Genomic DNA, 22893 nt, shown 5'->3' with positions numbered 1-22893 from the left:
TGATGATTCATCATGTTCAGAGAGATTTACCTAATTTCCCAACAAAGGTCAATGCCATCGAGATTCTTGTGTTCACCTTTAATTTTGGAGCTGGCCTTGATGTGTACTACTACTACTTATCATTTCTAAAGCGTGACCTTGGCAGTACATATGCTTCTGATAGTTAAATCAGCATTTATCAGCAAGTCCTTCCTTTTTGGTAGAGCATATGGTTTAAACCCGCCTGGTGTGTCTTCCTTCTGAATTATAACTGTCGTAGCGACATACTGATCACCGCTACTCTGTCCCCTGTTCCCACCTTGCTATTTCCCTTTCTCTCTTACGATATTGTTTGTTTGCTGAATTGTTGAATGTTTTTATAGACTGTTGTAAGCCACTTTGAGCCTGCCCCATGGGTGGGAATATTGTGGGATATAAATGCTATAAATAAATAAATTGTCTCTAATATTATTTTTTAATTTCTTGTATATCACCTTTAAGCCCAAACGCTATTGGAATGGTGTACATAAGGTACAGTGAGTATTTTTTCTGTCCCTGGAGGTCTTCTATCTATACATTCTGCACAGCTTTTGCATGTTGCTGCTAGAGCCAGGCAACAAGTTTCCTTCAGGTACTTAAACGTAGAGACATTGTGTTATGGGGTGTGTATGGCACTGGATAACAGCCAAGAAGTTGTGGACAGTGTGATGATCCAATGCACAGCTTTGTCCACAGCCATAGAATTTCAGTGAAAAGGGAAGGGAGGGATGTCGCTTCCTGCTGTATCAGCACAGGATGCTAAAAGTCATAGGGTCTTTGGCATCCTGTATTTAGTTGGTGGTACAGTAACATGGTTTCATGCACTGTTAAGGTAACAATCACATAGGAACTTCTGAAAAGTGAAATTAATTTTGTTATTTCTAAAATGACAGAAACTGGTGACACCTTTGTAGACTAACCAAATTATTGAGGTGTTTAATGATCAGAATTGATATAGTTGCATCCACATTTTTGGAAAAGGACGTCTCCACCTCCCCCTTCAAGTAAGGCAAGCAACCTGCTCATATGTATGTTTTAGTCCATGTGCTGAGCATGAAAAATGGGTTTTAAGCATCTCTGTGATGGAACAGGGTCGTGCTGGAATTTTAGCGTATTTAGATTTATTTATTTTTTAACTGGGTTTAAGCTCACATCTTTTTCAGACATTCAGGGGAAGTTTTTCAAGATTGTAATTCTCAATATTTTTGTTAAATTACACAAAGTAAATACATATTTAATAGTATCGATTTTTGTAGTGAGCAGGTAAAAATTTTGAGTGTTTCCTGTTCTGGTTGGACCATCACTCTGCCAGGCAGATTTTGCTGTGGTTGGTCACAGCCTCTTGTTGTTTTGTTACAAGAAAGATAACATTGCATGATATATATATATATATATATATATATATATATATATATATATATATATATATATATATATATATATATATATATATATCCATCTTTACTGAAGCAATATGGCTACTAATAGCCTTGGAAAATACATCTCTTGTGGCTGAACCTCATGTTCTTAAAACATCTCCCTTCTTCAGTACACGCTAGAGAATGACACGGGACAAAGTTTATCTCCGTCCCCACTCCATTCCCGTGGGCTCTGTCCTCATCTGCAGAAGCCTTGAACACTTACGATTGTATATTTACATCTTTTTAGTAAAGTATAGGGAACAATATGCTGGGCCATTGTTGTGTATAAATCAGAAATAGAAAACAATAATAGCAATGAACAAATATAATAGCCCTCCCACCACTACCCTCTACCCTTCCAACCCCAACAATAACTGACTTCTGCTACCCCAAGGAATCCTAATTCACCCTGTTAAAATGTCCAGGGGTACAAAATACAACCCGTTCTGTATGCCCTAGTGGGGGAGAAATATGCCTTATAAAGCACTTGTTATGATTTTTAATCTGTGGATGAAAAAGGCATCAATAATCTCAGGATTCAATCTAGCTCTCCTGTCTTCCACGGTCCATCCTGCAATAGAATATGCTTTCTTAGAAGATGTGCTGGTAGCAGGAATGTATAGGATTCCCAATGCAAATTTTGCTAGTTGTGGCCAGCATGTTTGCTTGTTATTCCAAAAAATCAAAATATCATCACCTGCCTCACTCATACATAAAGTCCAGTTCATTATGCTTTCAAAGTAGAAAATGACAGGGGGACAGAATTTGTCTCTGCCTCATCCCCTTCTCCGCATCATTCTCTAGTACACACTTAAGCCTTTAATGCTCAGCCTGCACTTTGTACCTTCTTATGCCTGTAGAACGTTTTGGGGGAGCCTCAGTATGGTTTATTAGTGTTTACTATTTGAGAAGAGCTTTAGCAATCCCTTCATAAAAAAAAGAGAGAGAGAGAGAAGGGAATGAAACTTGTGGAGTGTGTGTGCTAGAGAATATAGTGACTTTGTGGCTGTGGAACAAATCATCTCCCCACTGCACAAAATGTCCATATACCCTCTACTTTTGGTTCAAGTTATACCAGTGGAGTTAACATATAAAGACATGAACAATATGTATCCAGAATATAGTTTAATCAAAGTGTTAATATGTGAAGTGTTAATATGCTGATTAAAAATGGCTTTGATTTGTCAGATGATGTGGTAATGAGGGAGGCTAATAGATAGACCGGGCAGGCTAGGGGCATAGGACCAGCTCTGTGAGTGCTTGCGAACCCCCAATATTGAGCAAACATTTTGTCTGCAGTAAGGGGTCATTTCCATCGGGTTCGGCACCCTCAATCATTTTGAAAGTTGGCTGTTTTGAGTAAGAGTGGGCCATACGTTCTAAACTGGCTGAGGAAAAGCAGGTTAGGGTGAAAATAAATAGCATTTCTCCAAAAAGTGTATCTTGGAGATCAATCCTGAATCCATATCTCTTTAGTATTTTTAAATGATAATGGAAATCAGATGATAGGGAAAATGTGTCCTTTCTGCAGATCAACTTTCAAGTTTATTTTCTTTTACTTTACATTACATTAGGCTTATATATCATTCTACACCAGATGGTTCTGAGAAGTTTACAATAAGGGGGACCAAGGAAAATCCTTGGGAAGATAACATACTTGATGAAAATACACAAAGTGATATAGGAAAGTGAAAGTAGTATACAATCATTAACAGTTTCTGAGCGGTTTACAGTAAGGAAAACCAAGGGCAATCTGTTGGAAGAAAACATACTTGTTGAAAATATACAATACTAGTAAAAAAGGCCCGTTTTGGTAGGCAATGAAACGGGCGCTAGCAAGGTAATACCCCCACCCTCCCTCGCTGTCTCGTTCTGTCCGCCTCCCTCCCTTCCTTCTGAGTTCCAGACCCCCCGCCCTCCCTTCCAGTTCAAGGCCCCCTCACGCCCCTCCCACTGAGTTAGACTCCCCCTCCCTCTGATTTCAACCACCCATGCTGCGACCCTCTCGACCCCCCCCCTTTCCGCCGAAAACCCTCCCTCGCTGTGTCGCATACCTGTGCTGACGGGGGATCCCAACCCCCGACAGCCAAAGTCCTCTTCTCGTCTGTGCTGGTGTTGCTTGCTGAGTGGTCTGATCAAGTTTCTGTGTGTGCGTCTGATGTCAGACGCACGCACAGAAACTTGATCAGATCAATCAGCAAGCAACGCCGCGGCAGCCGAGAAGAGGACTTCGGGGGTTGGGGTCCCCCGTCAGCACAGGTGCACGACGGAGTTGGCTCGCGCTGCTATGTTGTGATTGGGCACAGTCGCTGCTGATGCACCGGGAAGTGGGAGACGTCATCATTTCAGGAGATGGATACAGAAGCACGAATGCCTCAAGGCTTATGTCCACACAGTCAGCTTCAGAACGTTGGAGGTGCGTTGTATTATATAGGATGATATGCAAAGTACAAAGTAGCATACAGTCACTAACAGTTTTCATCCAGATTTGGTCAGAATATTAGCTAGAGATATAGGGAGAGATTCTATATATGACATCTAAAAAATCGGCGTAGAAATCAGTGCGTATTCTATAAGCGGCGCCTAGAGTTAGGCAAGGTATATAGAATAAACTTAGTTGGCATCCTAGTGCTTTAAAACTACGCACATCCATTTACGCCAATGAAAATGTGGCGTAAATCCCAGCGTGTCGATTTAGATGCACTGGGCCATATTTTATAACTACGCCCCTTTTGCCTGTGCACATTAGAAGTTTGTGTACTGCATTACAGAACGCTGATTAGCATGTTAAGCCAACTAAGCTATGTGCGTTGTTATAGATTACGCTTGGATTTTGGCGTGGATCTCTAGGCAAGCTACATAGAATCCAGGGGATAATGAGTCCAGAAATCTTTTGTAGAGTAATTTTTTTTTAATTTTTTCTAATTAGTACGTAACAAGAGGATACCAGCTTCCATATCTTGGTTGCTTGCACAGCAAGTAATTTATCATAGATGGAAAATCTCTTTATACCCTTAATAGGAGGTAAAGTGAAGTAGGAAAAATTACTGCTTCTATCCCCATGGGAATCTCGCTGCCCCGTTTCCATGTAGGTCTCTAATCTCGTGGTCTGACCTTCCCCCCCCCCCCCCCCCCCCAGGGTGACTTTTGTGTTGGCTCACCCTGGTTAGGATCTCATGCTCCTGGGCTGGGTCTCTTCACTGCCCACCCAGAGCTTTCCTTCACCCTGTTTCTTATCAGCAACTCTCCTTTCTTTTTAATGGAATCCCCCTTCTCCTTCTTTGGGTACATAAGTACACACACAAGCATCGCCATGCTGGGACAGACCAAGTGAAAAATTTCCTCCAATTTGTTTTAAATTTACTACACTGCAGCTTCATCGCATGACCAGAATTGAACACAATACTCGAGGTGCAGTTGCATCACGGAGCGAAACAACGGCAGAATAATATCCTCATTTTTGTTTTCCATCCCTTTCCTAAAAATACCCAACATTCTATTTGCTTTCCTAGCCGCAGCAGCACATTGAGCAGAAGGTTTCAACGTATCATCAACGATGACACCTAGATCCCTTTCTCGGATCGTGACTCCTAACGCTGAACCCTGCATGATGTAGTTATAGTTTGGGTTCCTCTTTCCCACATGCATCACTTTGCACTTGTTCACATTAAACGTCATCTGCCATTTAGACGCCCAGTCTCATAAGGTCCTCTTGTAATTTTTCACAATCTTCCCCCGATTTGATGACTTTGTGTCATCAGCAAATTTGATTACCTCATTAGTTACCCCCATCTCTAGGTCATTTATGAATATGTTAAAAAGCAGAGGTCCCAGCCCAGATCCCTGACGGACCACACTAACTACCCTTCTCCATTGGCGAATATTGACCTTTTAACCCTAATCTCTGTTTCCTATCTTTCAATCAGTATTTAATCCACAGTAAGACACTACCTCCGATCCCATGTCCCTCTAATTTCCTCTGTAGTCTTTCATGAGGGACCTTATCAAACGCCTTCTGAAAATCTAGATACACAATATCAACCGGCTCACCTTTGTCCACATGTTTGTTTACCCCTTCAAAGAAATGCAGCAGATTGGTGAGGCAAGACTTCCCTTCACTAAATCCATGTTGACTTTGTCCCATTAGTCCATGCTTCTGAATGTGCTCTGTAATTTTGTTCTTGATAATAGTCTCTACCATTTTGCCCGTCACCGATGTCAGACTCACCGGTCTATAGTTTCCCGGATCTCCTCTGGAACCTTTGTAAAATATTGGCGTTACATTGGCCACCCTCCAATCTTCCGGTACCACGCTCGATCTTAAGGATAAATTACAAATCACTAACAGTAGCTCTGCCAGCTCATTTGTTAGTTTTATCAGTACCCTGGGATGAATACCATCCAGTCCAGGAGATTTGCTACTCTTCAGTTTGCAGAATTGCTCCACTACGTCTTCCAGGTTTACAGATATTTCATTAAGTTTTTCCGACTCATCAGCCTCGAATACCCTGTCCGGCACCGGTATCCCTCCCAAATCTTCCTCGGTGAAAACAGAGGCAAAGAACTCATTACCCACTGCGAAGTGACCCAAAGTCCCACAGCTACAAACAGAAAACCCAAAAAGGAAAGAAAAAAATTATCTCCAGGCCAAACTATCACCTATATCTTCTCCTAATCTCCTCCCCCACTTGTCACTCTTTTCTCTCTCCTAGCACTATCTCTCTGCTGGGCTTCCTCCCCCCCAGGGACCTTCCAGTCACTACCCCCCCCCCCCCCCCCCCCCGGTGACTGTCTGCAGGGACTTACCCTCTTAGTAATCCCCAACCTAACAGAGGATTACACTTACATTAATCTGTTGAAGAGTTGAGGGGAGATATGATTGAGGACTACAAAATCTTGAGTGGTGTAAAATGAGTAGAAGTGAATCAATTTTTTTACTGTATTAAAAAGTACAAAGACTAGGGGACACTCATTGAAGTTACATGGAAATAATTTTAAAACGAGGAAATATTTTTTCACTCAACGAATAGTTAAGCTCTGGAACGTGTTGCTGGAGGATGTGGCAACAGTGGTTAGTGTATCTGGGTTTAAAAAAGGTTTGGACAAGTTCCTGGAGGAAAAGTTCATAGTCTGCTATTTAGATAGACAATGGGGGAAGCCACTGCTTGCCTTGGGATTGGTAGCGTGGAATGTTACTACTATTTGGGTATCTTTCACGTACTTGTGACCTGGATTGGCCACCATTGGAAACAGGATACTGGGCTAGATGGACTGTTTCTGACCCAGTATGGCTGTTCTTATGTTCTTAAATAGAATATTGCTTGGTATATAAAGGTTGATCTAGGATTTTCAGTGTAGTATCTGCCAGACTAAGGTTGGATTTTAAATATAATTGCTCACCTTTCCAAATCTGAGTGCAAGGTGAGTTGGTCAGGTACAATAGATAGTTCTCTGCCCAAGGTAACAATCTAAATTGGTGCATGAAGCAATGGATAGTGAAGTGACTTATGCAAGGTCACAAGGAGAAGTGGGATTTGAACCCAGGCGTTGTAATTTGTCAACCCACTGCTCTAGCTATTAAGCTAATTCCTCCACTCTGGCACATAGCTTAGAACATATTCATTCACCATAGAAAAATACTTGTGCATATATATTAAAAAGTGCACGGCACAGATAACTTTACCAGTGGCATAGCCAGACAGCAAATTTTAGGATGAGCCAATAGGAAGAAAGGGTGGGCAGATAAATTTCCTCACTGCTCCTCCCCTCCATACAACTTTAAAATTAAATATCTTAGCTGGCAGGGATCTCCAAGCCTCACTATTTGAAGGCATCGACAACCAGACATAACTTCCCTTGCAGCAGTTTTCCCAGCTGCTGACGCTGGTACCCAGTGCATGCGTAGTTCATGCAAGAGAACTGAGCATGAATGGGGTGCTAGCATCGGCGGCTAGGAATGCTGCCACTGACTGCTATGAGTGGAGTTGTATCTGGTTCCTGATGTCTTCAGTCTGGGGCATTGGGGATCCTCGCCAGCTACACCAGGGCTGATTTAACCAGCTATGGGTCCCTGGGCAAATTTTGGTTGATTGGAGGGGTCCCTGTAGTCCAGTGGCACCCTCTCCCTCCCTAGTTCAGTAATGCAGTTTCCTTAGCACCCTGCAAACCAAGCTGCTCCCCCTCCTCCCCCCTCCAAAAAAAAAAGTGACATAAAGATGCAGTGCGGATGTCCAGGCTGCACTGCTGATGGCTCTCCCAGTTCCACCCCTCAGAAAAAGGAAACCCTCATCAGAAGGGGTGAGACTGAAAGGCCATCAGTGGCATGGCCTAGATCGCAGCTCTGTACCTTAATACCACTTTTTTGTTGTTTGTTTTGTTTGCTGGAATCAGTGGAGGTGGGGGAGAGAATAAGGAAGCTGCTGAACTTGGGGAGGAGAGGGAAGGGAGATACTGGACTACTAGTCAGCCATCTTGTTTTTCTCTCACAAACCTTTTAAAAAACATACTCCGAATGTTACCATACCATAACACTAACTCCCAAACTCACACATGCAGACAGACCATCAGTAAATATGAAACAAGGGACCATAGATCAGCAACAGAGATAAGGCAAAAAACTGAGCTGGAAACCTCAAGAAGTCAGACTCTGCATGTACAGCAATACTAGAGAAATAATAACGGAAATGGACAATATCAGAGAGATGCGTTTCCAAAAGCTGATATATTACAATATAAAAAAAATCCTACTAAAATATTTTTTCTACCTCCTGTCTAAGCAATTGATTTTTCCATTTATTTGGTCCAAGTGTCTCTCTTCTGCGCTTCTGTTTTTTTTTTTTTCTGGCCTTTCCATGGTCTCATCATTTGACATTTTTATCTTTCCATGTTCTCCATACATCTTCCCTTTTTAAACTTGTCCATCCTGTCCAGCATCTCCCCTGGTGTCCCTATCCTACTCCTATCAGGGACAGCTCAAGGCAATCTGCTGTCTGAGATGAGGGATGAGATGGTACCTCCTCCCCCCTCCTCAGAGCTACAATCAGGGAGTGGTTTGGAGCAGGGGCATAGCCAGACTTTGCGGTGGGAGGGGGCCAGAGTCCGAGGTTGGGGGCACATTTTAGTCTGCTGCTGCCTCACCACTCCCCCTCATCTCCTTGCTGCTTCCCCTCACAGCCTTGTCGCTTCCCCCCCCCCCCCCCGCAAAAACAAATACCTTTGCTGGCGGGGGGTCCCCAACCCCCGTCAGCTGAAGCCTTCTTCAGCGCCGGTCTGTTTCACATAAAAGAGCGCCAGCATGCCCAGGAGGATGTCAGCAAGAAGAAAGAAGAGCACGGCAGCGAACCAGGGGCCCGGATGAAATTTGTGGGGGTCCAGGCTCCCGTGGCCCCACCTAGCCCCGCCCCTGGTTGGGAGTGATAGAAACAGCAAACTGACAGGAGTTAAGCAATTACATGTATTACAAAATCATAAACATATATAAACTATGTATATTTATATATTATATGTACATAAAACCAAAGTTGAACAGCCTAATGGATTTGAATGCACACAAAAGAAAAATGTACAGTTTATTTCACCATGGTTGAGCCCTCTGGTGCTGGTGGATGCCAGGATCTAGCTTCACACATAAGACTATAAGAGTAGCCATACTGGGTCAGACCAATGGTCCATTTAGCCCAGTATCCTGTTTTCCAAACAGTGGCCAAGCCAGGTCACAAGTACCTGGCAGAATCCCAAATCATGGTAACACTCCATACTACAAATCCCAGGGCAAGCAGTTGCTTTCCCATGTCTAGCAGACTATGGACTTTTCCTCCAGGAACTTGTCCAACCCTTTTTTTAAACCCAGATAGACTAACCGCTGTTACCACATCCTCCTTCAACAAGTTCCAAAGCTTAACTATACTTTGAGTGAAAAAATATTTCCTCCTATTTATTTTAAAAGTATTTCTATGTAATTTCATTGAGTGTCCCCTGGTCTTTGTACTTTTTGAAAGAGTTAAAAAAACGATTCACTTTTACTCGTTCTACTCCACTCAGGATTTTGTAGACCTCAGTCATATCCCCCTTCAGCTTTCTCTTTTCCTAACCTCTATAGTCTTTCCTCATATGGGAGAAGTTCCATCCCTGTTATCATTTTGGTCACTCATCTTTGAACGTTTTCTAATTCCACTATATCTCTTTTTGAGATACGGTGGCCAGAATTGAACGCAGTGCTCAAAGTGAGGTCGTACCATCTTATCTTGCATCCTTTTCCTAATAATTCCTAACATCCTGTTTGATTTTGTCCGCCGCCACACACTTGGCAGAGTTCAGCATATTGTCAATAATGACAACTAGATCTTTTTCTTGAATGCTGATTCCTAAGGTGGACCTTAGCATCAGGTAACTATGATTTGGATTTTATTGTTCCCAATGTGCATCACTTTGCATTTCTCCACATTAAATTTTGTCTTCCAATTTCCCAAGGTTTTCCTGCAATTTTTCATAATGTGCATGTCTTTTGACAACTTTTAATAGTTCTACGCCATCTGCAAATGTAATCACCTGGCTCTTCATTCCGATTTCCAGATCATTTATAAATATGTTAATTTGCACCAGTCCCAGTACTCATTCCTGCATCACTCCACTATTCACCCTCCTCCATTGAGAAAAATGGCCATAAAACCCTACCAATTCCTAATGCACAGAAGGACATTGCCTCCTATCCCATAACTTTTAAAATTTTCTCAGGAGTCTCTCATGAGAAGCTTTGTCAAAAGCTTTCTGAAAATCTAGATACTTACGTCAACTGGCTCACCTTTATCCACATGTTTATTCACACCTCTGAGGCCTGAGTCGAAGAGCACAAGTACTCACAAAGAAGTGAATCGTATGTAATTTTATATAGAGTATAATTATTTATTCACATGGTCATTCCCAGATCAACTAATAAACTCTCCCAACAAGGGGTTTAGAGCAAAAGTAGAATGTTTCACTTTACAACTCAACATTCAAACTCTGATGTCAAATTAGTGATAGCAACACAAACCCCCACTGCTAGACACTGTGTGATGTAAGACGAAACCTTGCAAATAGACACCCAGAAGCTTTCCATACCATACCAGCATCAAATTAAGAATTTAAACTGCACCAACCGTACCTACAAATTCAGCACTGTAAGCGCTCTAGAACACCAGCAAACCTCCGGGGATCAGGGTGTGTGTGGGGCTCGCCTTTTATTAAGGTTAGAGGGTGCAGGGGCTCTTTTCCAGGTAGAAAAGATGGACTGTTAGATTCCTACACTGCACCTATATGTAAACGAAATTCCTCATCTGTTACGAAAATGCAGGCCATCATTTTTTTTAACTAAGAGACTGAAAACTAGAAACAAATATGTAGACAAAAAAATGAAATGGAAAACCACAGAAATCAATCAGACTGAGCAGCAAAACCCCAAATAAGGGGAAACGGATGCATTTCCTTCAGTACAGAGCAAAATACAAGAAATGCATATTTTCAAAGCTGACATTGTTTTTATTTATCAAAAATAAATTTGTCTGTATCCTTGTTTTTTGACCATTTTATTTTTCCAATTGGGTTGTTCCTGGTCTCTCTCTCACTTTGTTACTTTTCTTCGTCCCTTTCTAGGATCTCATTTCCATTTTCCGTTTCTTCTCTATCCTGTCTTCTTCCTTTATATCATATCTAACTGACGATCCTTCTGTTTCATTTTTGTTTCTATTTCTCTCATCTGCCGTTTTATGTACCTGTATCTAATTTCATCCCTCCTCCTCCCCACAATCCTCTGTCTTCTCTTTCACTTACTTTTAGCTTTCTACTTCGTACACTTTTCCCCAGGGCTGTGGAGCTGGAGTTGGCAGCAATTTTGGGTGGAGTCGATAAAAATATACCAACTCCAGCTTCTAAATAAATACATTACAACATATGGTAAATTTATCACGTTATATTTAGATATATATTTTTGTCCTGGATCTAAAGTACTGGTAAATATAAGTTACATTTACCAGTACTTTAGATCCAGGACAAAAGATTTAAAGCCTAATATCAGCCAGTCGGACAGCAGAAAAATACAGTAGTCTGAGTTTCCACAGCCCTGCTTTCTTCCCTTCTCCTCCTTATTTCCATTCTCTCTCACTCTCATTCATTCCCCAAGCTCCTATTCCTTGAATTTCACTCACTTTTCAGTTCCCCATTTCCATCTGTATTTTTTTTACCTCCCCAGCTTCATCTCTGCTTGTCATCTGCTCACTAACTCCTGTTCTTTCATACCCTCCCCACCTTCAGTCTCTTTCTTATATCTTACTTTCTTATTCAGGCTCCCATTCCCACCTTCTGTTCTATATCATCTTCTGTTATCCCTCAAATTCTGTGTAGCCCTGTCTTTTTCCTCTTTCCCCAGGAGCCTGGCCCTATCTCTTGTCCCATATTTCCTTCTCCATTTCTCCAGCATCTACTCATTTCCTTCTCCAATATTTTTCCACCTTAACCCCAGCATCCATCATGGCACCCGTCCATCTTCACCTTCTGCAGCATATGCCCATGTTACCCCCCCCCCCCCCCCCCAGCAATATCTGTTCTTCGCTTTCTCTCACCACAAATACCCATCTCCCACCTGCCCCCTTGTCACCGCCCCCAGCCCAGTTTTTCCATCCTTAGCATCAGACTATAGTCTCATCGGCCCCCTTCTACCTGTCCAGCACCACTAAATCCACTGCAGAGAAGGGAACTTTTTTCACTCAAGTCACTTTGTCCACTAGCACTGTACAGGAGTTGAAAGTAGAGAATAAGTACTTCCTGTATCACACCTAAAACACCAAGTAGATTCACCCAGACTTTAGCAGCTGTGCAGTGCTAGCAGCTAGAGTGAAAAAAAAACTCACTGTTTTGCAGTTCATTTAGTGGCACCAGACCAGGCAGCTAGCTAGTAGAAAGGAGCAGTTGGTACAAGTTTTGGTGGCGTAGGGGCTGCCAGGCTGGGGCCAGGTCAGAACCCATGTGCTACCTCAGTTCAGAGATGTAGGAGGAAGTGGTGAGATGCACAGCTGCTTGCTTGTTCCTTATGTCAAATGAGCAGGAAAGATAGGGTAAGCCAATTGGGGGAGGGGGGATTTGTACAAGAAGTCTCTGAGTATTTGCTGTGAGGGGAGGGGGATCAGAAAGCTCACAAATTGTCTGCCTTCTGTGCCTTGTGCAGAATTGTGTAAATTCTGCATTGTGCAGTGATGCCACATTCCTCCAGGAGTAACTTATGAATAGTCAGCACTGCAAATATTACACTAGGCCCCAAAAGACCGACACACCTTCTACAGGTAAAACAGATCAAGTGGGACTTCTCAACACAGAAACTATGTGTAAACATAACCACACCTGAGTCACACGCAAAACAGACACTCTCACCAAACAGATCTTTTCAAGATGGCATACCATAAACATCCATCTTAAATACTAAATAATATTACACACGATTTATACAAAACTGACCTTTTATCGCATGACTGCTTAAACCCTTTCTATTATTGATCAAACACTACCACTTTAAACCTTACGTCGAATAGGGTCTCTCTAGAGCCGATGACCTAATAATGTATGTTACAATCCAATTTATTACTCAGGAACCTTCATGCAATACTAAAATGTATTCTTCCTTACCATGTATGTATACACATGGTGTATATATATATATTCCATGATTTGTTCCATATATATCATGTTCCATGTATGTTACCAAGTAGGTATGCACCTAAACGCATTACCATTTGTAATTCTGTTACCCGGAAATGGCAACCACCATTATGGCAAATGTAAGCCACATTGAGCCTGTAAATTGGTGGGAAAATGTGGGATACAAATGCTACAAATAAATAAATAAATAAAATAAAGAACAATTAGAGATAGAAATATGAAGACTAAACTGGGAACCCCAAGAAGTTAAGCTCAGCATTTACTGTGACACTGGAGAAAAATAAAAACAAATGTTTCCTTTTGTACTGAACACAATACATAGACATCTGCAATGCACATTTTCCCAAAATAAAATATTCTAGTTAATAAATTCAAAATAAAACACTTTTTTTCTACCTTTGCTGTCTGGGCATTTTACTTTTCTATCATGTTGGTCCCAATTTCTCTTTTCTGCTTTCCTGACTTCTGCTAATTCTGTTTCCAGTGGCCACTGTCCAAGTGTTATTTTTCATCTCTCCTCCTGTCTTGTTCCATTCCCTCACTACACCTGTCTCTCAAATATTGATCTTTCCCTTAAAGCTGCCTCCTTCGTTTTTTTTCTTTTGCCTCTGTTCACTCAAATTTCATTCTTGCTCTACTCTTTCATCTACCTATCAACTTTTTATCTCCTTCTTCATCCCCTAGCTCTCATATTTCCTATTTCCCTCATGTCCCAGCCTCCTATTCCCTTTTATCTTTCATCTCCCCATTACCACATTTCTACCCTCTGTATTCTCTGTACTCCTATCACTCATCTGCTTGATAACCCTCCCATGACCTCTTCACATGAATCCATCATTCCTAGCATATTTTCTCCCTATCCCTCACGCCACCCTTGTAGCCCAGCATCTACTCCCTCTCTTTCTCTCCCCACACCACACACATGAAGCCTGATCTTTTCCCCTTTCTGTCCTCTCTTCCATTCCCCTGTCTATCCCTTCCTCTCTATCCCCTCTCCACCGAATTTGATATCTCACTTTCCCTCCCTCCCTTCCACCACCCCTTCCTGGGGTTCGACATCTCTGCTTCCCTTCTGCCCCCTCCCTTGATTCCTCTCTCCTTCCTGCCCCTCCCCCAAGTGTGACATTTTCTCTCCCTCCTTTCTGGCACTCCTAGTCCATCTTTCCCCAAACAAGTCTAACATTTTCCTCTCTGCCTTCTTTACACTTTCTTTCCCCTCTCCTCCCTCTCTCCTTTCTGCCCCTCCCAGTCTAACATCTTTCCCTCTGTGAGTCCAACATTTCTTCCTCTCTGCCTCCTGAACACGCACTCTCCCCCACTCACGCCCCCCCCCCCCAAATCTACCTTCATTCTTATCCAAAAGATGCAGCTGGCAGCAGCCATTCATTTACACTATCCTGCCACCGGGCCCCAGCATCTTCTCTCTACTGTGGCCTGCCTTGAAGAAACAGGAAGCTATGTCAGAGAAGGCGGGCCACAGTAGAGAGAAGATGCTGGGGTGAGCGGCTGGGCAGCATTCGTGACTAAACTGCCACTGCCATAGCTGCTGTCTTATAGGTAAATTGCAGGGGAAGGGGAGTGGATGGCAAGATGCTAGCCTGGGCGGGAGGGGGCTAAAGGGAGAGATGGGACTCATTGGAGGGGGGAGGAAGCTGGCCGGCAGGCTTGTGGGCAGCAAGATGCTGCTCCCTAACATATGCTGCCTGAGGCCTCCACCTCAATTGGCCTAATTATAGGACCACCCCTGTCCCTATATTCAGCATATCCTCTGTGTCCCAATCTTGCCTTGTCCAGCGTTGCCTCTCCGTTTCCCTATTTCCCCATTGTGTCTTTATTCATACAATTTGTTATACCACTCCATTCAAAGCCAAAGCAGTTTAACAAAGGTTTTAACAAAGGTTAAAAATCAAATGTGACAGAACAGGGTACAGCTAAAAATACATGAACAATACAAATACCAAAATTAATAAAAGATAGTAAGAACAGCATCTCTCCTCTCTGTCCCTATTCCTCTCTTACCCCCCCCCCCCCCCAACTATGGGACCTGCATCTCTCTCCCTTTCTCTCCCTCATAGTCTAGCATATTTTTCTCTCTGTGGTTCCAGTATCTCTTCCCCTCTCCCAGTCTGTCTCTCTCTTCCCGCTCCCCCTACCTACCCACTGCAGTCCTCCAAACTTGCATTGATCACCTGCAGTGGCACTGATTATAGCAGGCTGCATCTGGCTGGTGCTGGAGCCTTTGCTGGGTGCCACCCAGTGGTGTGGTGGTAAATGTTTAACAGGCTCTCTCCCCGGTACCCCCTCTGTGCCCCCCCCCCAAATTGCAGAGCTGGCTATAGCCGGGGAGAGAGCCTGGGGGGGGTGGCAATGCATTACTCCAGGAAAAAAAAATTAAATGATCCCAGGTTCCAATCTAATTTGTTTAATGTGTGATAAAATGCTATAAATAAGTAAATAAATATAAACTTTTAATGTTGAGCACCTGATTCTCAAAGTGAACATATTCCAAAAACTATAATGAAAATAAAATGATTTTTTTCTACCTTTGTTGTCTGGTGACTGTTTTTCTGATCATGCTGGCCCAGTATCCGATTCTGCTGCTATCTGTCCTCTTAACTCCATTTCCAGGGCTTCCTTTCCATTTCTTTCCTTTCCTCCTTTCTTCTTCATTTCTGGTCCTCAGCTTCTGCCTATTTTCTTCATCCATGTGCAGTTTTTCTCCTCTCTTCCTTTCCCCTCATCTCATCTCCTTCCTCACTCTTCCCTCCCCTCCATCCAGGTCCAGCATTTCTTCTCTCTCCCCTCCTCTCCCCTGCCCTCCATCCACCCATGTCCAGCGACCCTTCCCTCCCCCTGCCCTGCAAGCGCCCATACCCAGCGATCCTCCTCTCTCCTGCCCTGTATGCACCCATACCCAGTGACCCTCCTTTCCCCTGCCCTCACTCCACCCATGTCCAGCAGTGACCCTCCTCTCCCCTGCCCTGCATGCACCCATACCCAGTGACTTTTCTCTCCCCTCCATCCACCCATAGCCAGCGACTCCCTTCTTTCCCCTGCCACCCCCTCCCGAGTTGTTCAGCGAATTCTCCTCCCTCTCTCCCTCCCTCTGGATCCGGTACCTCACCGACGCCTTGTCCTTCGAATTCTTCGGGGCAGACAGTCTTGCCTGCCCGCTGCCGGATCGTGCTTCAAAATGGCCGCCGAGACTCTCGCGAGGTCGCCTCTGGAAGTCTCAGCGGCCATTTTTAAAGCGCAAACCGGCAGCGGGGGAGAGTCAGCGCTGGCAGCGGGCAGGCAAAACTGCCTGCCCTGAAGAATTCGAAGGACAAGAAGTCGGTGAGGGACCAGATCTGGAGGGAGGGAGGAGAGCCAGAGCCGGCTTGCGCTTTTTAACAACCGGCTCGCAAGTCGAAAGAAAATTTAACAACCGGCTCGTGCGAGCTGGCTCCAGCACACCACTGGTCCCACCTATACAAAAACAGGATATTGCATCATAGGAGGTGAGATGTTGCAGAAGGAAGGTGCCTTAATCTCTGCCATTGCTGGCGATCAACACAATTGGAGGGGGGGGGGGGGGGGGAAGCAGGAAGACAAATGCCAGCACCTGGCTTGGGGTCCAAATTTTGTACAGCCTTTTGCCCATTTGGTAAAAGTTGCACTGGCTGGGGTGGCCGCCCCGCCCCTAGGTTTGTTTTAGACCAATTTGTTGGCACAGATTTAGCAAGATGGTGCTTCATTTGGTGCTGTCCATCTAAATATATTCATCCTAGTGTTTCCAGCATTGCCCTCTTTTTATCCAGTAATATTGTTCAAAATAACTTTTGTAAACTACTTGGGCAGTATTTTAAAAGGGCCAGGTTTATACCCATAAAATCTGCCTTCGCCTACATAAATATTTCAAAAAAATGAACTTGTAAGTTTAGTCACAAAAAGTGGGATTGTGCATTTGATCCTTGTTATACCATACTAAAATTTGAGCCTGCAAAAGTCACTTAGTTTGGGGGCAGGGTGAAATGAGCATGAGGAGTGGCCTAGTGGTTAGAGCACTGGTCTTGAAATCCAGAGGTGGCTGGTTCAAATCCCACTGCTGCTCCTTGTGATCTTGGGCAAGTCACCTAATCCTCCATTGCCTCAGGTACAAAGATTATGAGCTCTCCTGGGACAGAGAAATATCCAGTGTACCTGAATGTAACTCACCTTGAGCTACTACTGAAAAAGGTGTGAGCAAAATAAAAAAATAAATAATGTTCTGAAAAGGGAACATGAATTTCCAGAGGCATTTTATTTGTCATGAACAAGATCCATTTTCTGTCTTTTAAGCATGACCAAGTATTTCCATGCTTATTGTGTTCCTTAAGAGCAGATCTCTCTCGTGTCTGTTCATAACCAAATGCCTTAATTATATGGAGCTAATGTGAATGATTTGGGTAGATGGAATTTAGATCTTGTGAAAATGTGTTCTACTAATGGATATTGATGAACTGCCTTCACACAAAGAGGGCTTGAGTGGTGGATGTATAAGTCAAATTTATAAGGCTGCCCTTGATCTGTTGATGATTTTTTTCAAAAAGTGTCTGTGGACTAGTGTATTGACAGCAAGACTACAAATAGTCTCCTGCAGAAGGCACATGATGGAGATTTTCAAAATAATTCTATGGCATTAAACCTGAAGTGCTCCATTGTAATCCCTGGGCTTTGCTTTTTGACCTTATGGCCAATATCCAAGTGCAGATTGAGCTGTCAGCCAAGGATGGTCCCCTCCCCCCACCTTTAGACTGTTGTGGAGTAGTGGGGTAGCCTAGTGGTTAGCTCTGTAAGCTGAAAAGCAGGATTCAAATCCTGCTTCTCCCGTTGACCCTCTCTGTGACCTTTGCCAAGCTGTCTCACCCTCAGTTGCCTCAGTACAAATTTAGGGCCCGATTTTCTAAGCATTTTCACCATAGACTCAGAATGGAGAAAATGGGGCTCTTAGCCTGTAACCCAGGAAAATATCTATCGTACCTGAGCTTGGGTTTGAAAAGTAAAGATACAAGGAGGGCAAAGCCAATACATGTCTTTAGTGCACCAGCTGTCTCGGTTGGATGCATATTAGGGGCCCTGCTCTGTGTGGTAACGTGCTGTTCTTACCACATGGTAACTGTAAAGCCTATGCAATAATTGTTTGTAGTGTTACCAGCTTTTTCTCGTACATTTAGTGGTAAATTCTCAGTTGCTGAAATTTAGGCACCAGGATGATGCTCATTGCATGTACGACTGCTGTGGAGAATTCTCACTTAACTGCTATTATAGAATACTCGCATGAGTCTGCATTTACGCACCTAACTTTAGACAAGAACACTTTAAATGGCTGGCATAAATGCTTTCACATAACTATAGGTGGTTAGGCATGTTTATGTTGGCATTCTATAACCCATGTGTGCAGTGGTGTGCTGGTAAATGTTTAACAACAGGCTCTCTCCCCGGTCCCCCTCTGCGCCCCCCCCCCCCCCAAATTGCAGAGCTGGCTATAGCCGGGGAGAGAGCCTGGGGAGGGGGGGTGGCAATGCATTCCTCCAGGAAAAAAAAATTAAATGATCCCAGGTTCCAAACTAATTCATGTTTAATGTGCGATAAAATGCTTTAAATAAATATAAACTTTTAATGTTGAGCACCTGATTCTCAAAGTGAACATATTCCAAACACTATAATGAAAATAAAATGATTTTTTTTCTACCTTTGTTGTCTGGTGACTGTTTTTCTGATCATACTGGCCCAGTATCCAATTCTGCTGCTATCTGTCCTCTTAACTCCGTTTCCAGGGCTTCCTTTCCATTTATTTCTTTCCTTTCCTTCTTTCTTCTTCATTTCTGGTCCTCAGCTTCTGCCTATTTTCTTCATCCATGTGCAGTTTTTCTCCTATCTTCCTTTTCCCTCATCTCATCTCCTTCCGCACTCTTCCCTCACCTCCATCCATGTCCAGCATTTCTTCTCTCTCCCCTCCTCTTCCCTGCCCTCCATCCACCCATGTCCAGCGACCCTCCTCTCCTCTCCCCTGCCCTACATGCACCCATACTCAGTGACCCTCCTTTCCCCTGCCCTCCATCCACCCATGTCCAGCAGTGAGCCTCCTCTCCCCTGCCCTGCATGCACCCATACCCAGCGCGACCCTCCATCCACCCATGGCCAGTGACTCCCTTCTCTCCCCTGCCACCCCCTCCCGAGTTGTTCAGCGAATTCTCCTCCCTCCCTCCCTCCGGATCCGGTCCCTCACCGACTCCTTGTTCTTCTAATTCTTCGGGGCAGGCAGTCATGCCTGCCCGCTGCCAGCGCTGACTCTCCCCCGCTGCCGGTTTGCGCTTCAAAATGGCCACCGAGACTTCAGCAGAAGTCTCGTGAGGCCACCTCTGGAAGTCTCGGCAGCCATTTTTAAAGCGCGAATCGGCAGCGGGGGAGAGTCAACTGGCAGCAGGCAGGCAAGACTGCCTGCCCCGGAAAATTAGAAGGACAAGCCAGGAGTCGGTGAGGGACCGGATCCGGAGGGAGGGAGAAGAGCCAGAGCCAGCTCACGATTTTTAACAACTGGCTCGCAAGTCGATAGAAAGTTTAACAACCGGCTCTTGTGAGCCGGTGCGAGCCGGCTCCAGCACACCACTGCATGTGTGTTAACTGCCTGCCCCACCCATTCCCCTTCAAGTTGCGCACTCTGCAATTTGAGCACGCAACTTATAGAATTGTGATTAAGGGCAGTGATGCATGTAACTGTTAATGGAGGCCAATTATATCCAATTGCTCATTCACACCAATTATTACTTCATAATTAAATTGTGTATGCAACTGACCTTACTCTATAAATTGTACAAACAAAATTTGCACTCTTTACACATTTGGGTGTATAACTCTCTAGAATTAAGGGGCTACTGCACAGTAAAAAAAAATTTTACCGTACAATCCTATATAATAATTTGCACCTCCGTCTGGATGCCTGGGTTCGTAACTCACTTCCCATTGGTCTGCCCTGGCGACGACATCAGAGGGCGGATCAGTGAGAGGGAAGGGAACCCAGCATCAGCCAGTGGAGATGAGTAGAGAATCGGACATATTGCCTTGCTTTCCCTGTCCTTACCCACCAACAGTGGATGCAGGCATATAGGTTCGCCCTTTCCCTGCCTTTCCCACTCATCTGAGCCTCCGGAGTCTTCAATACCTCTGCTTTCCTCACAGCTTAAAAAAAAAAAAAAAAAGTTTGCGTCGCGTTTTTAAACGCAGAGACGCTGGAACAGAGGTTTTTGACCTGATTTTCAGCAGGATCGTAGTTGTACACTAGATCCTTTGAGGTAAGAGTGTTTTCCAACTCCTCCGGGGTGGGCCCGCGATCGGGGCGATTTTGGCGCGAAGCTGCCATTTTGGATTTTACCGCCGTTTTTTCGGTGATGGCTGCGGACAATGTAAAGCGCTGTTCCACTTGTGGCAAGCGCAAATCAGCAGCAGGGCTCTGTAAATCGTGCTGTACTGGCGTAGGAGCCGGCCCGAGCATGGCGAGCGATGTTTCTTCCCGCTCTGAGCTGGCAGCGGGCACCATTTTGCTTACACCGCATGGCGCGGCCTCCGTGGACACGGAGAGACCTGAGCCGGGTGGGGCACCTCGAGATGAGGTTATTTCAGGAGTGGCTAGCACCGGACAGGATTTGGGTGCCCAGGGTGAGATTTTCTCCCCGGATTTTGTGCTTTTGCTGCATAAAGCATACATGATGAAAAGAGCCCTTCCTCAAGGGTCGCCTGAGGCTCCTCTGATTGCCCCCCCGATGGATTCTGGCCTGGGACTGCCCAGTGAGGTTTTTTTCCCCGGATGCTTGGCCTAAAGATAAGCGCAAAAGGGTTAATTCCCCTTCAGATTGTGGTGCACCTTTTTCCCCCCCATGGTCGGGATTCGGAGAACTCTTGACAGACGTTCTTGGTCTGAGGAACCAGAGTCAGGTGCGGATTTACCACAGGATCTGGATGATCCCTCCGCGGTAAGGATTTTCCACCGTGATGAGCTGCCAGCGCTTATTTCAGATACCCTGCAGGCCCTCTCGATTGAAGATCCTGAGAGTGGCATGGCCTCCTCGGGTAATCCCAGGATGGCTAGTACCAAGAAAGCTGCTCGGGCCTTCCCTTTGCATGACTCCATCCTAGAGCTTGTTTCGGCTCAGTGGGCTGACCCCGAGGGACCTTTGAGAGTTTCCAGGGCTATGGGGCAGTTATACCCTCTGCGTGAGGGACATATGGCTCGTTTTCAAATGCCTACAGTGGATGCCCTAGTCACTGCGGTGACAAAGAGAACTACCCTCCCTGTTGAAGGAGCTGTTGCCCTGAAGGATGTTCAAGACCGTAGGCTGGAAACAGCGTTGAAACGGTCCTTTGAAATTGCAGGTCTCACTGTTCGGGCATCTGCATGCAGCTGTTATGCTGTGAGAGCCTGCCTAGCTTGGCTGCAACAGGCAGTGGCTGAGCCCGGAGATGGAGCGGAGCCCTTCTTGGATGTGGCTCCACGGATGGAGGTGGCCTTGTCCTTTCTGGCTGATGCCCTTTATGACCTTGTCAGAGCTTCGGCTAAACAAATGGCAGTAGCAGTGGCGGCTCGCCGTCGTCTGTGGCTACGACACTGGGCAGCGGACATGGCCTCTAAGCAAAGGTTGGTGAAGTTGCCTTTTCAAGGACTTCTCCTATTTGGTGAGGATTTGGAGAAAATTGTGAAAGGCCTGGGTGATCCAAAACCCCAGCGTTTGCCCGAAGATAGGCAGAGGCCTTCCTCTAAGGGCCAGGCGGTCCACTCCTCGTACAGACCTCGCTTCCGTGAAGCTAGAAGGTACCGCCCGGGACGTTCTGCTGGTTCACTTCACGTGCCCGTGGTCAGCAGAGGAACTCCTTTCGCTCGGACAAGTGTTCCGCAGCCGGTGGCTCAAGACCAGGAGTTCAGGGGCGACCCTCTCAATGATGGTGCGCCGGCCCTCTCCTCGATGCCTGTCATCGGAGGACGGCTTTCCCTCTTTGTCGAGGAGTGGGCCAAGATTTCCTCAGATCAGTGGGTTCTGGACCTGATCAGAGATGGATACAGAATAGAATTCAATGCCCCAGTAAGAGACGTGTTTGTGGAGTCCCGATGCGGTTCTGCCGTCAAACGGGCGGCGGTGGAGGAGACTTTACAAGGTCTGATTCAGTTAGGGGCTGTGACCCCGGTGCCTCCCGCCGAGCAAGGCTGCGGCCGATACTCCATCTACTTTGTGGTGCCGCGAAAAGGTGGGTCCTTTCGCCCTATTCTGGACTTAAAAGAAGTGAACAAGTCCCTGAGAGTGCGGCATTTCCACATGGAATCCCTGCGCTCCATCATTGCGGCGGTTCAGCCAGGAGAGTTTCTCACGTCTCTAGACCTGAAAGAAGCTTACTTGCACATACCGATTTGGCCCCCGCACCAGAGGTTTCTGAGGTTTGCGGTGTTGGGAAAACATTTCCAGTTCAGGGCCTTGCCTTTTGGCCTCGCCACAGCTCCCCGAACCTTTTCGAAGGTAATGGTGGTAGTAGCTGCTTTTCTCAGGCGAGAAGGTATCAGGGTTCACCCGTACCTAGACGACTGGCTCATCAGAGCAGACTCTGCAACAGAGAGCTTACAAGCTACAGCCAGAGTGGTCTCAGTACTGCAATCTCTAGGCTGGGTCGTCAATATGGCCAAAAGTCACCTGTCCCTTTCACAATCTCTAGAGTTTTTGGGGGCCAGGTTCGACACAGTCTCGGGCTATGTGTTCCTACCCGA

At 45.1% G+C, this 22893-nt stretch overlaps 1 protein-coding gene across 3 annotated transcripts in view; it reads left to right on the top strand.

Moving 5' to 3' along the window:
- Nucleotides 1–22893, top strand: part of LOC115472971 — a 140984-nt gene that overhangs the window by 5724 nt on the left and 112367 nt on the right. The gene's annotated exons all lie outside the window — the stretch shown is intronic.

The sequence above is a fragment of the Microcaecilia unicolor genome, chromosome 6, assembly GCF_901765095.1.
Source record: "Microcaecilia unicolor chromosome 6, aMicUni1.1, whole genome shotgun sequence".
In the NCBI taxonomy this organism is placed as follows: Eukaryota; Metazoa; Chordata; class Amphibia; order Gymnophiona; family Siphonopidae; genus Microcaecilia; species Microcaecilia unicolor.
Note: the sequence above shows the minus strand (reverse complement) of the source record. Positions and strands in the feature narration are given on the sequence as shown.